This window comes from Mauremys reevesii, linkage group 9 (genome assembly GCF_016161935.1).
Source record: "Mauremys reevesii isolate NIE-2019 linkage group 9, ASM1616193v1, whole genome shotgun sequence".
Lineage (NCBI taxonomy): Eukaryota > Metazoa > Chordata > Testudines > Geoemydidae > Mauremys > Mauremys reevesii.
In genome coordinates, this window is record NC_052631.1 from 46113278 (window position 1) to 46127224 (window position 13947).

Below are 13947 nucleotides of genomic sequence, written 5' to 3' on the forward strand. Positions count from 1 at the left end.
GGGCCAAGATATCGGTCACTTGGTCTGCTACCAGCTGACGTGATGGGCCGCGAATCAACCAGTCGTCGAGGTACGGATAAACGTGCACACGACGACGACGGAAGGCTGCGGCAACTACTGCCATGCATTTGGTGAAGACCCTCGGGGCGGTGGAGAGGCCGAAGGGAAGCACCGCAAACTGGTAGTGCATGCTGTTGACCATGAAGCGGAGATACCGTAGATGGGGAGGATAGATCGCGACATGGAAATATGCGTCCTTCATGTCGAGGGCGGCAAACCAGTCTCCTGGATCCAAGGAGGGAATGATGGTCCCCAGGGTTACCATGCGGAACTTGAGTTTTAGCAGGTACCGGTTGAGCTCCCAGAGGTCTAGGATCGGACGAAGACCTCCCTTTGCCTTGGGGATGAGGAAATATCGGGAATAAAAACCCCTGCCCCGCCGGTCGGGCGGTACCTCCTCTATGGCACCCAAACTCAACAGAGTCTCGACCTCTTGTAGGAGGAATTGCTCGTGAGAGGGGTCCCTGAAGAGGGACAGAGAGTGTGGATGGGAGGGAGGGGGCGAAACAAACTGAAGGCGGTACCCGGATTGGACCGTACGCAGGACCCAGCTGTCCGACGTTATGCGGGACCATGCCGGGAGGAAATGGGAGAGGCAGTCGGAAAACAACGGGGAAGGATCCGGTGGAGAGACTGGAGAGCCGTCCTCGGGCATCCCATCAAAAGGACTGCTTAGGCACTTGAGGGGCCTTAGAAGGCGCCTGGGACTGGTTGTGCCTGCTGCCTGATGGTTGGCGGCGAGTCAGGTTGTTCCAGCGAGTATTATAGGGCCGAGACCTGGCCTGGGTAAACGGCCGGAACGGCTGCCTCCGGAACAACTGCCTCTGGGTCGCTGGCGTGTGCATTCCAAGGGTGCGGATAGCAACACGACCGTCCTTGAGGGTCTGTATCCGCGAGTCAGTCTTCTCGGAAAACAGACCAATCGTGTCGAATGGCAGATCTTGGAGGGTGTACTGCACCTCCGGGGACAAGGTGGACGACTGCAGCCATGAGATACGTCGCATGGTCACCCCGGAGGCCAGAGTCCGGGCTCCAGAGTCAGCCGAGTCCAAAGCGGCCTGGATGGAGGAGCGCGCGGACTTCTTACCGTCCTCGAGGAGGGCGTTGAACTCCTGGCGGGAGGCTGATGGGACGAGTTCGGCAAATTTAGATAGAGAGAGCAGCATCTCATAAGTGTACCGGGCTAGCAGAGCCATTTGATTGGCAATGCGGAGTTGCAGGCCCCCCGCCGAATAGACCTTGCGGCCCAAGAGGTCCATGCGCCGTGCGTCCTTGGACTTGGGCGCCGCCGCAGGTTGGCCATGCCGCTCCCAGTCGTTTACCGACTGCACGACTAGGGAGTCCGGAGCCGGATGAGTATACAAGTACTCGTATCCCGTCGGGGGAACCGAGTACTTGCGCTCTACGCAGTGGGCTGTGGGCGGGATGGATGCCGGCGTTTGCCAGATGGTAGTGGCGTTACGTTGGATCATGCGTATAAACGGAAGGGCCACTCGCACGGGGGCCTCTGACCCGATCACATTGGTAACCGGGTCATCGTTTTCCACGACTTCTGCTACCGGGAGGTCTATCGCCTGCGCGATCCGACGGAGCAGGTCCTGATGAGCCCTCAAGTCGATCGGCGGGGGGTCTGCCGTAGACGACCCCGCCACAGCCTCGTCTGGTGACAACGACGAAGAGAGACCTGGGACCGCTGGCTCCGGTGGTGGCTCGTCCATCGGGTGAGCAGCCGCGTCAGTATCCGGTTGCTCCGCAGGGACCGGTAGAGAGGCCTCGGCTGGTGGCGACGGGGGAGGCCTACTGATGGTTGCCTCCGGCACCGGACGTTCGGAACCCAGCGGCCGTGGGGGCAAGGGCAGGCCCTGACCCTCGTACTGTGCCCACGGAACCCAGAAACCCCACTGTTGTGGACCATAGTTTTGTCCCTGGGGTTCAGCCCTGAGATCCGTGCCACTGCAGACTTGCGAAGCGACGGAGGGCTGGCGCGACCACTGGGGCGCTGAATGAGTGCCTTGTGGAAGGCCCTTGCTTGTCCGCTGGCGGCGCCGTGGGACGGTGCCAGTCGTCGTGGTATCGGGAGCACGACCGGGACCATCGGTCGCATCGGTGCTGGGAAGGCGAGCGACTGTGGTTTCGGTGCCGGGAAGGGCTGCGGTCACGGTGCCGAGAGGAGCTACGGTCGCGGTGCCGAGAGAGGCTGCGGTCGCCGCGGTGTTGTGAACAGTCCCTAGAGGTGGACCTCCTTCGGTACCGCTGACTTGGGCTTCGGGATCGGTACCGCGATGGTGAGTGGTACCATGAGGGAGACCGGCGCCGAGATGGTGAACGGTCCCGAGGTGTCAATCTACGTCGGTACCTGGCTTGGCGGGACGGTGACCGGCTGCGGGAATGGGACCGAGACCTGAATTCCCTTTGACGCCGATCGTCGGCACCGGGGTGCCTCATCATGGCTGGCTTCCCCACGGAGGGCACAGTCTGCACCGGCGGTGCCGGGGGCCGGAGGCTCAGCGCCTCTGTCATGGAGATGAGCTCCCTCGCCTGCGAGTACGTCTCGGGAGTAGTCGGGAGACCGAGCTCAACCTCGGACGGTGCCGGGGAGCAGGGGGGCGCCGGGCTCAACGGCTCTTCAGGTGCCGGAGCTGCCGGGCCCGTGCACTGCGCGTGCACATCCACAGCCAGTGCCGGAGGTGTTGGCAGAGGCTGGGTTACCAGTCCCAGGGTCGGAATCTTCGCAGCCGCCGGCGCAGCTTTCTTTCTTCGCGCCGGAGAAGTGGAGCGGTGCCGGGACGCTGGTGCCGGTTTTGGAGGACGGGACGCGTCCGTGCCGGGCCGACTCGGTGCTGCCGGTGCGCTGCGGACCAAGGACGGTTTCAGTGCCGCTGGGGTCAGTGCCGCTGGGCGAAGCGCCGACTCCATGAGGAGCTGCTTCAATCTGGAGTCCCGCTCCTCCCGAGTCCGCGGCTTAAACGCTGCACAAATGGGGCACTTATCCGGGCGATGGGACTCCCCGAGGCAGCGAAGGCAGGAGTCGTGAGCGTCCCCAACGGGCATCAGCCGCTGACAAGCCGAGCACAGCTTGAATCCCGGTGTGTGGGGCATGAGCCCACACCGGGTGAGGAAAAAAGGAGGGTGAAACCCCCTTAATTCCTTAAACACTAACTAACTGTCTAAACTATGTACAAACTGACTAACTATATACAGAAATTTGGAGAAAACGCTAGGGGTGTGGAGGACTAAGGGAGCACTCCACAGTTCCAACTGGCCGTCACGGGCGGGAAGAAGGAACTGAGGAGCGGACGGGCCAGCTGGGGTATATGACAGACGCCATAGCGGCGCCACTCCAGGGGGCGCCAGCCGGCCCGCCGGAGTTACTGGGGTAAAAAAGTTCCGGAGAGCCGTGCACGCGCAGCGCGCACACCTACATGGAATGCATAGGAGCAATCACTCGAAGAAGAACAGTGGGATAAAAAGAGAGAGTGACATGGTCAGAGCGACTGGTTATAAAATGATATTTGCAGCTGCATTCAGAATCGATATGTGTAGGGCAAGATTGCATTGGTTGAGGCCTGACAGAAGGATGCAGTAATGAAGATCTGAGATGATGAGCCTGGATAAGAGTTTTAGTTGTGCAGATGAAGAGGAAAGGCCGTATCTGAGGGATAATATGCAGAATGAATGGTCACGATTTAGTCATAACCTGGATGTGAGGACTGAGAGACAGGGCCGCCCAGAGGGGGGAACAAGTGGGGCAATTTGCCCCGGGCCCCGCAGGGGCCTCGCGAGCCCTGGCCGAGAATCCCTTCCATGGCTAGAGGCGCCTTTTTAATTTTTACTCAGCCAGCGGCAGTCCTGGTCTTTGGCAGCACTTCGGTGGCAGGCCCTTCACTCACTCCAGGTCTTCGGCGGCACTTCGGCGGCAGGTCCTGCAGTGCTGCTGAAGACGTGGAGTGAGTGAAGGATCTGCCGCCACTGCTGAAGTCTCGGCGCGCCGCCTGGTGAGTACAAGCACCGCAGCAGGTGGCGCCTTTTTTTATGTCCGCTCCCCCGCTTTGCCCCAAGCCCCCTAAATCCTCCAGGTGGCCCTGCTGAGAGAGGTCCAAATTGAAAATGATGCCCAGGTTATTGGATTGAGTGACAGATAGGATGGTGGTGTTGTCCACAGCAATCAAGAAGGGAGACAGAGGAGAGGGCTTGATGGGGAAAGATTAGGAGCTCTGTTTTAGCCGTGTTCAGCTTGAGCTGGTGGCTATACATCCACAAGGAGCTGTCAGAGACAGGCTGAGACATTAGTTTGCACAAAAGGTCTGGAGTAGAGTGACAGATCTACATTGCTGCAAAGAGATGGTAGTTGAATGTGTTCGTGGCTGAGTTTACCCAGAGATAAGGTGGAGAAGGAGAAGAAGATACTGTAAAGATGGGCATAAAAGTCTTCATCTGTTTTGTAAACTTCTTTTGTTTGGAATTAAACCATGCCTCTTCTCTCCCTGCTTGCCAGAGCGGCTTCTCTGTCTTTTATTGTGAGTCTGTCAATAATTCAAGGGCCTCATTTTCTCTCTTGTGAAACTGTAGTTTAAGCCAGTGGAGGACTCTTTCCATTTTCATGATAAAAATCACATTTAATTGGCCTCAGATAGTTGCAAGTTGTTTGGGGCAAAAGAAGGTAGGATGAAGTCTGTTATTAATGTTGTTTTAGCAATTTCTGAATGCATGCCTGGAGTCTCTTTCTTGGCATCTTTGTTTTTTAATCCCTGAGGTCATTTTAATAATCATCCTCATTATAGCTTTATAAGCTTCCCACATATTTGTGGCTTCCCCATCATATTGTTCTCAAAACATTTCTTAATCATCTCCTTCAAGGGAGTTGAAGATAAATTTCAACTTTCGTAAGGCCAGTATTTATTTTCCACCTCTTTTGCATTCCCCGCCTATTTAATCCGATTGTCACCAATACCAGGGCATGGTCTGCTCAAATTAGTTGGTCTAGGTCTCCTTCAACTAGAGCTGGTCTCGGGTAGGAAACTGGACAACTAATCCTTGTTTTTCCATCTGAAACCCTTAGTGCTCTATCTTATCATAATTACATTCTTTGCTATTCGTCTGAAAGTCAGTGTGTCACTGGTGGCCTTCAGATTACCAGTTGTTGCCATATAAACATGCCAGAGCGGGGCCCTGAACATGAACAGAAAGCTAAACTTTCCTTCCCGGCTGTCACTTCCATTGTTCTGTATAATTGTATCCCTACCACAACTCTTTGATACAGTGCACTTACCTTCTACATATATGGAATCTAGCAATGTTGCATGCACAGACTTTTCTGTATCACTTCTGCATTGGTGTACAGTTAATCTGCTGGTTCTTTTGCATGGGAAGCATGTTATTGCTTTATGTTATTATTACTATGCTATTTACATCTGGTAGTAGCCCCAGTGTGATGGCTGCTTTCCAAACAGAAAAAAAAAAAGAGTCCTTCTCCTGAGTAGCTCACTTTAATTTTGGCTAATAACAAAATCACACCTTAAAAAACACTGCTTCCCAATTTGTCACACTCAGGCTTACAGTACTTTGTCAGGTAAAGCTATAATCTAATACTGAACCATAGATATACTTATTGAAACATAATTCAAGCTTTGCTCCTCCAGCTGCCAAGTGCACCACAGGTGTAAATGTAATTTGTGTCTTTGTTGCTCTAACTGGAATAAATAGCAGTAGAGGGGGAAACCTTAATGGAGATACTAACTTGCAAAGAGGATTTACATTGAACAAGCTGAAAAAACTATTTTCTTAATATTGTTTACAACTTTAAAAGGCCATAAATAGGGCCCTACCAAATTGACAAAACTGGTCAATTTCACAGTCATAAGATTTTTTAAATAGTGGGTGTCTTGGTTTCCCATGTTTACATCTGAAATTTCACAGTGTTGTAACCATGGGGGTCCAGACCCAGAAGGGGATGGGGGGAGGTCATGGGATTGCCACCCTCACTTCTGCACTGCTGCTAGTGGGGGCGCTGTCTAAAGAGCTGGGCAGCCAGAAGCAGCAGCTACTGGCCAGGCACCCAGCTCTAAAGCTAGAATCACTGCCAGCAGCAGCGCAGAAGTGAGGATTGTAGGATATGCAGCGATCATCACTTTGGGGGGGGGGCGGGGCAAGGCTGGCCTTATGGGTGGGCAACCACTCAGGGTCCCATGGTCAGGCAGCATCATAGTCTCCCCATCCCCAGCCAGAAAGAAGAAGTTTGGCACCGGGTGATAAAGGCTATACGATAAAGGGCCTGATCTGAAGTCAATTGGAATCCTTCCACCAATTTCAATGAGCTTTGGGTCTTGACCTTAATACTCAGTGGACTATCTGTAAATGTAGGTCAATGTATTATCCAGTCACAGTAAAATCCCAAATGAAATCATAGAATCATAGAGTTTAAGGTCAGAAGGGACCATTATGATCATCTAGTCTGACCTCCTGCACAATGCAGGCCACAGAATCTCACCCACACACTCCTGCATCAAAACCTGTGTCAGAGCCATTGAAGTCCTCAAATCATGGTTTAAAGACTTCAAGATGCAGAGAATCTTCCAGCAAGTGACCCGTGCCCCATGCTGCAGAGAAGGATGAAAACCTCTCAGGACCTCTGTCAATCTGCCCTGGAAGAAAATTCCTTCCCAACCCCAAATATGGCGATCAGTTAAACCCTGAGCACGTGGGCAAGACTTACCAGCCAGACACCCAGGAAAGAATTCTCTGTGGTAACTCAGATCCCACCCCATCTAACATCCCATCACAAGCCATTGGGCATATTTACCGCTAATAGTCAAGGACCAATTAATTGCCAAAATTAGGCTATCCCATTATACCATCCCCTCCATAAACTTATCGAGCTTAGTCTTGAAGCCAGATATGTCTTTTGCCCCGACTACTCCCCTTGGAAGGTTGTTCCAGTACTTCACTCCTCTGATGGTTAGAAACCTTTGTCTAATTTCAAGTCTAAACTTCCTGCTGGCCATTTTATATCCATTTGTTCTTGTGTCCACATTGGTACTGAGCTTAAATAATTCCGATCCCTCCCTGGTATTTATTCCTCTGATATATTTGTAGAGAGCAATCATATCTCCCCTCTGCCTTCTTTTGGTTAGGCTAAACAAGCCAATCAGTGAAGGTATAGACGAACAGCAAGAGCTAGGAGACAGCAGGAGGGCTACCCAATATACTACACAAAGCACAGAATTTAAAGCTACTTCACAGATTGACTTCTGTGTCATTCTGCAAAGCACAATGTGGTTTTGATCCTGACTGGGGCACCTGAACACTGTCACAAGGCTAATAACAAGGAATTAATAATTGCCTTCAGGCAAAGTGGCGCCTGTTTGCATCAGGTACAAGCAACTCATGGCTTTCAGTGCCAAATACAGCATCTTGAGTCCAGAGTTGCTGAACGGGAAGACCAGAGATGGCATTATGGAAACCGTATATAGAGGCAATGAGGAGCAGGTCTACTTCAGAGTGGGACCCTATACTCATGATGGGAGTCCCAACGTATGATATATTGAGGATGATGCAAAAAGCACAGATTTACATTTATACAATGGAAATTTTTTGGAGGAAGGGATGAAGCCAGATTGCTGGCACAGAAAATTAACATGGTTTAGGAGATTATTTAAATTAGGAGTTGGAGGAAAGCAACAGGTTCTGAGGAGTGCCCAAGTCAAACATTGCATTGCTAACTTCATTAACAGATGTCATAGTTAGTCTGAAACAAGTATTGAAGGATAGGATCGAAATCACTGCTGAAATAGAATGACAGGATAAGATCAGAGGTATTATCCAGAAAAATAGCACTGACAGGATAAAGGAGTTATATTGTGAATCACAATGTGCAGAACTTAAAGGCAAATGCAGGTGAATTAAAACTGCTGGCAACGGAAGAGGAACCTAGACATAGAAGAGACATTTCTGAAATAAGGTGGAATGACAAATCAATGGGATAGGGGGAGCTGCACAGGAAGGGGAGTAGTGGCATACCTCACTGATTCTATGGAGTCTAATGAGAAGTTCTGCATGGAGAGGGCTGCAGAGATACAATCCCCACTGTACAAGTTTACATATGCCAGGAGGTTTATACTACTGGCCTTGAGAGCTGGAAAAGAGATAAAAAGACAATCAGGGATTAAAATAAGGGAAGGACTTCCCCTCCTCAGCCTTTCTTGGGCTTGGGTGAGCTAAGCCCTCCCTCTATGCAGGCTGATGAGAACTCAGCACCCAATGATTCTGAAGTGGGAGCAGCAGGAACAGCTGCTGCTTGTATGGGGCTTTCACAGGTCTCTGTGGAACAGCACTGGTATCTGATGAAAGAAGTATTGCTGAAGCCAGCCTCCCTTGTACAAGATCTCTCCCTCTGCCGTTTCCCTCCACAGATGCAGAAAGGTACAGAAAGAGACCCTGTCACTGGCTTCCTCCCTTCTAATAAGGATGCAGGGGAAACAGAATGGTGCTGTGAGTTCTCTAGCAGTCATGGGCAGGTGCATGGGGGCAGGTGCATGGGGACAGGTGGCTGGGAACAAGAGTTGTTTCCTTACAGCATCCAGGAGGAGCATTCCTATGCTCTGGGCACAGCCACCTCCTGCTGTCCAAAGTCCTGGACACTGACAAAGACAAATAATTTAGGATTAATTTGCAAAGCCTGGGATCAGGGCAGGTGCAAGGATGTTTCGCGCCCTAGGCAAAACTTCCATCTTGCGCACCCCACCCTCCCCGAGCCCTGTGGCAGCTCTCCACCCCCCCGCCCTGAGGCGCCCCCCCCTGCAACAGCTCCCCCCCACTACCCTGAGGCGCCCCCCCCCAGGGTAGGTCCCCCTGGCCCAGGGAGCCATGCAGCACCTCCCCGCCCCAGCTCACCTCTGCTCTGCCTTCTCCCCAAGCACACTGTCGCCGCTCCACTTCTCCCACCTCCCAGGCTTGCGGCGCCAATCAGCTGTTTGGCACTGCAAGCCTGGGAGGGAGAGAAGCAGAGCGGGGCAGCGTGCTCAGGGGAGGAGGCGGAGCAGAGGTGAGCTGGGGCGAGGAGCGGTTCCCCTGCGTGCCGCACCCCCCCTTACTTGCTGCAGGAATCCCTCCCCATGTCCCCCTGCCCCAGCTCCCTCCACCTAAATGACGACGACAACCAGGGCGGCCGAAGATCCGGCCGCCGTGGTTGCCACCGAAGGACCCAAAAGGCCGCCCCCCAAATGCTAGTGTCCTAGGCGACCGGCTAGGTCACCTAATGGGTTGCACCGGCCCTGCCTAGGATTATGCCTTTACTACAGCCTATGCTAAACTGTTCTGTGTCGCTGTGCAAAGCTAAGCAGCTACTGCGCCCATCAACAGACTGCTGCACTTCAAAGGTCAAGTGAAATATATTTGTGTCCTTTTGGGGATATATACATGCTAGCTATTGCACTGCCCAGATTTTACAGTATCAATTATTCAGGATCACTTTATTCTTTTATTGACTACAGAGTTACCAACCTATACTCCTCCCAGATACAAATATCTGGCCTGTATAAAATCAGTGTATTTTGCTACTCACAATATAGCAATGCCTAGTGACAAAAACATTCTTAAACTAGAAGCAGTCTACGGCAGTAGCATTCTTTGCATTGTGGAACAGGAGGTTACACTAGGTGACTTGGCACGATGCATGAGCTGCATTGTGCCGCCCCTGGTGGGAAGATGATAAATGCTGTTTTTTCTGAAAAGAAGGTAGTGGTAGATAATTATTTATGCCAGAGAAGATAGCGTCTGCTAGTGGCATTTCTCTCATTTCGACTCATGGGCTAGCTGCGTTCTCTTGAAAACAGTTGCCATTAGCACCAGAGGAAAAGCTTACTTTATTCATGTAAGATAGTAACTTATCACAGCCAATAACAGTTTTTTTCCACAAAAGCATAGGAAAAGCTAAATAAATGTGACTATTTCCCAGGCCTCTGGTAAGTAATAGAACCAGAGTAAATATAACTTTCCTCATGTTTCCCATCAGCTTCTGCACACACAAAGGGTGAGAGTCTCAAGAAAACTCAGTGCCCAACGTGCTGTGCTACTTTGAAAATCCTGTCATTGGGGGTCAAATTCTGCTCTCACTTACTCAAGTGAGAGAAGGCAGAGTCATGTGGCTAATTCCCTGAACTGGGACTCAAAAGATCTGTGTTCAATGCCCAACTTTGGCACAGACTTCCTGTGCGAGTGGGCAGGTGTGGCTTGGCTTCCCACATGTAGAATGGGGATACTTCTCTGCCTCATGGGGCATTGTCTGCTCTTTGTGAGGGGCTCAGATACTATGGTGAGCAGCACAGAAAACTCTAAAATAAAAGAACCTTACTAAAGCCACTGGGGCTGCACCCATGTTATTGAGAGTGGAACTGGGGTGGGTCAGGCACTAACACAGCCATGCATTGCTAGAATTCTATATTCACGTGCTTTTCACATTCTGATAAGTACCTAAGGAGAGAATCTACCCTTAAAGACACAGTGGCAAGGGGTCTTCTGCTATTTGCATGTGACTCTAAGGCTGTGGTATGTTAGATGATCACATACCACTTCTATAGCTTTCATGACAGGTTAACTGGAGATTCTGGTGTCAAATTACTGAACTATAAGTCAGATCATGAAAACTAGCTGTCTCACTACCAATTAAAGAGAGGCTGATTGAATTCCCGCAAAGGGAAAGAGGACACCAGATATATCTTTCAGTGAAGACTTCAAAAGGCAAGGCGGAGGCTGAAGTGGAGAAAAAGGAGAGAATGAAGGTTTAGCGTACTGAAGAAAAACCGTTAATGAAACATGCAGTCATTTTGCTTCCAAGTCATGTGAGTGGACCCTGCAGGAAATAGATCTTTGTGGAGCAGCCACTAGAAGGCAAAAGAGAATCAGACCTGCTCTAGCATGTGATTATTTGCTAAATGCCAATGTTACACTAACAGGCACATTGCTAGAGGTACGAAAATAATGGGTCCTCATTGACCTCTAAAAATTATAATTCTTTTCACCAGCTAAGGATCAGGTGCAATTAATTTGCCTACATGCATGTTCTCGGGCAAGTTTAGACTCAGCTTCATTCGTAGGTTTCTTTTTCAAACATTCCTTGGAATTTCACATACATGATTGCTGTGTTAGCAACCTCTTTTTACCCCTTTCCTTTGATATTAACAAGCATTTTCCTTTTAAACTGTTCTCTTCCTGGTCACGAACTTGTTTTATAGCATACAATACAATTCTAATTTGTGTAATGTGATCAGCTGTCTCAGGATACCTTATCTTTTTTCCTCCACAAACTGACATACGTGTATAGACTCTTCTAGAGCCAGATCCTCAGCTAATGTAAATCAGTAGAGCTCCTCTGAGGTCAATGTTTGCCAGTCCACACCAGCTGAGGATCTTGCCTGTAACACCAAAAGAAAATTGCAGGAATAGATTGAACCCCTCTAGGTACCAACAGTAGTAGTGTGTGTAAATAACTCACAGGAGCCCATTTTCAGCAAAGGAGGAAATGAACATATTTGAGTATAACCAATAAATTACAAGTTCCCCAAAACTGGCTGTTCATTCCTTCTAGTGCAAACACTGCTCTGGCACTGATCCAGCCAGGAAAAGAGAGCGGGGTGGATTGACTTTGACAAATGTAAACCCTTCGACATTTTCTGGCTGGAAGTGTTTACATCAGCCAATAACAATTCTGCAAGGACTTCTAAGCATCTGGTCAGAGTCCACACCATGAGTGAAGTTAATGTAAGAAATTCTGAGTGGAACGACAGAGACAAGCCAGTATAAACATCAGGACTTCATTGGAACCACCAACAATTTTAGTGTTGGGCAGTTAAATCCACGTTTAGACACCTATACTCAGTGGCCTGATGTCTGTGGTGCTGAGCACACATGACTCACAGTAACATCACCAGCATTAGAAGGGCAAAGGTGTCACCTGTCCTGCATAAGACTCCCTGGTTAGCCTTCCACAGCATTGTGGGTTAATAGCTGCGTGGGCCTAAGGGAAACCTGGATCATCTCCTACAGAGACTGTATTAGCTGTTACACCACCACACTCCCTTTTGGGAGTTGTACTGAAGCAGCAGCAGCTAGGGGAAGCTCTGGCACCATGGAGCTGACAGAACTGAGCTTTCAGGGGGCCAGAAGTGGGGAGCAGGAGGCATGAGCACCTTCATGGAGAGACAAGCAATCCACGGGGATGGATCTGGCATCCTACAGTACCCCTGGGATCTACATGGCTCTTTAGGGGAGCAGTCGGTTTGAGGGGGGAACCATTGGCCATTCTATACCCCAATCCTTCCTGACAGCAGAAAATTCCCCATGGGGAGCCAGACAGTTCTTCACCCTCCAGATTCCCACCTGCTGGGGATTCCCACAGGAGAAGATGGAGAGTGTCCAGAAGTTGATCTGGGCTCTCCCTCACCAGTGCTGGAGTCCTAAAAGAAAAGTGATGGAACGCAGGGAAGTGGAAGGCCGTGGAAGGGAGCTAGGAGTCTTTGGGGGGCTGAGAGGAAAGGAGGCAGTGGGGGAGCTAGGGAAGACCCAGGGGAACAGGGAGTGATTCCCTGCAGAGCTCATCCCCACCTCCCTCCACCTGTGGCTGGCTCCTGCTCCTGACATTGCCTAGCTCCAGCTCTGCCCTGGGCTCCCCACAGCTCCAGCCCCCATGCTCTCCTGCCCAGTCCCGGCTGCAGCATCCCTTGTTCCTTCCATGCTTCCACTGCTGAGCAGCCCCCATCAGGGCCTGGCACCAGCACCTGCCACCTCGTGGGACAATCTGCAGCCAGGGAGTGGAAAGAGCCACTTGTTTGGGCTCCTAGAAAAAGTGATGGGACGGCGTCCTGGAGCACCCCGGCACTGCTCGACTGCTGCCCTCACCCATTACGACCAGGCCCAGAGGAAGAGCCAGAGAGGTTTCTCCCATTTTCAAGGCTTTAGGATCATGGCAACTCTGAATGGAGATTTGAGCAATTCACCTCCTCCTGGTTTCAGGCTGCCATTCCTCTCTGGTGCAGTACTGTCAAAGAGGAAGGGGGATTAACAGCAAAGTACTCAAGGGGTGGAACTTTCAAAAGTGCCTAAGTCACCTGGGTGCTTCTGAAAAATCTTACCCAAGACAGCACAGACTCCCTTCCAAGGCTAACCATGGTTTGACACTGGCCACTAGCATCAGGCGATGATGCCTGGCAACAGAGGACTCCTGTGGTTGCTTGGAGTATCATTCCCCGGTAACCTCCATCTTTTTGACTTAATGCCCCAGATCCCAAAGGCCAGGGTAAAGCCTGCAAACCCTTATAAAATAGTTAGTATTATTTTTAGAGCACACAAAATACCTGTCAAAAATAGGGAAAATACAGTTCCTGCCCCAACATGGGAAGTTGACATGATATAAGAAGTCACAAGCGGCAAACTCATCTGGTTTCCTAGGCACTTGTAAAGGGGGAGGGGAGCTGGGTAATTATGAAGTGAGGGAAGGAGTTCTGAGCTTTTGAGTCACCTGGCTTGCTGGTTGTGGGTTATACTGAATTGTTGCACTTCAGTTACATTTGGGTATTAACACGGTTGTATTAAGCTGAGCTCTAAGCACCCTTGGGTGCTCCATATGAACTGAAAAAAAATAGATTTGTCACTTTTTATTGCCTTTTCTCCCTCTCTTATATAGGCAAGATGACCCAGGTGAATTTTTCAGAGGAATTTTAATTAGATGAGGGAGGTGGCAGGGATTTCAGTGGCGCTACTCAGGAGAACAAGATTGGGCCAATCCAAGGGTTTGTAAGACTGGGCCCTTGACCTCACACTTCTCCCAGGCAGGATGCCAAGCCAGCACCAAAAGCAAACACATGGTTACTTTGCTGGGTAATGAGTAACTCTGTC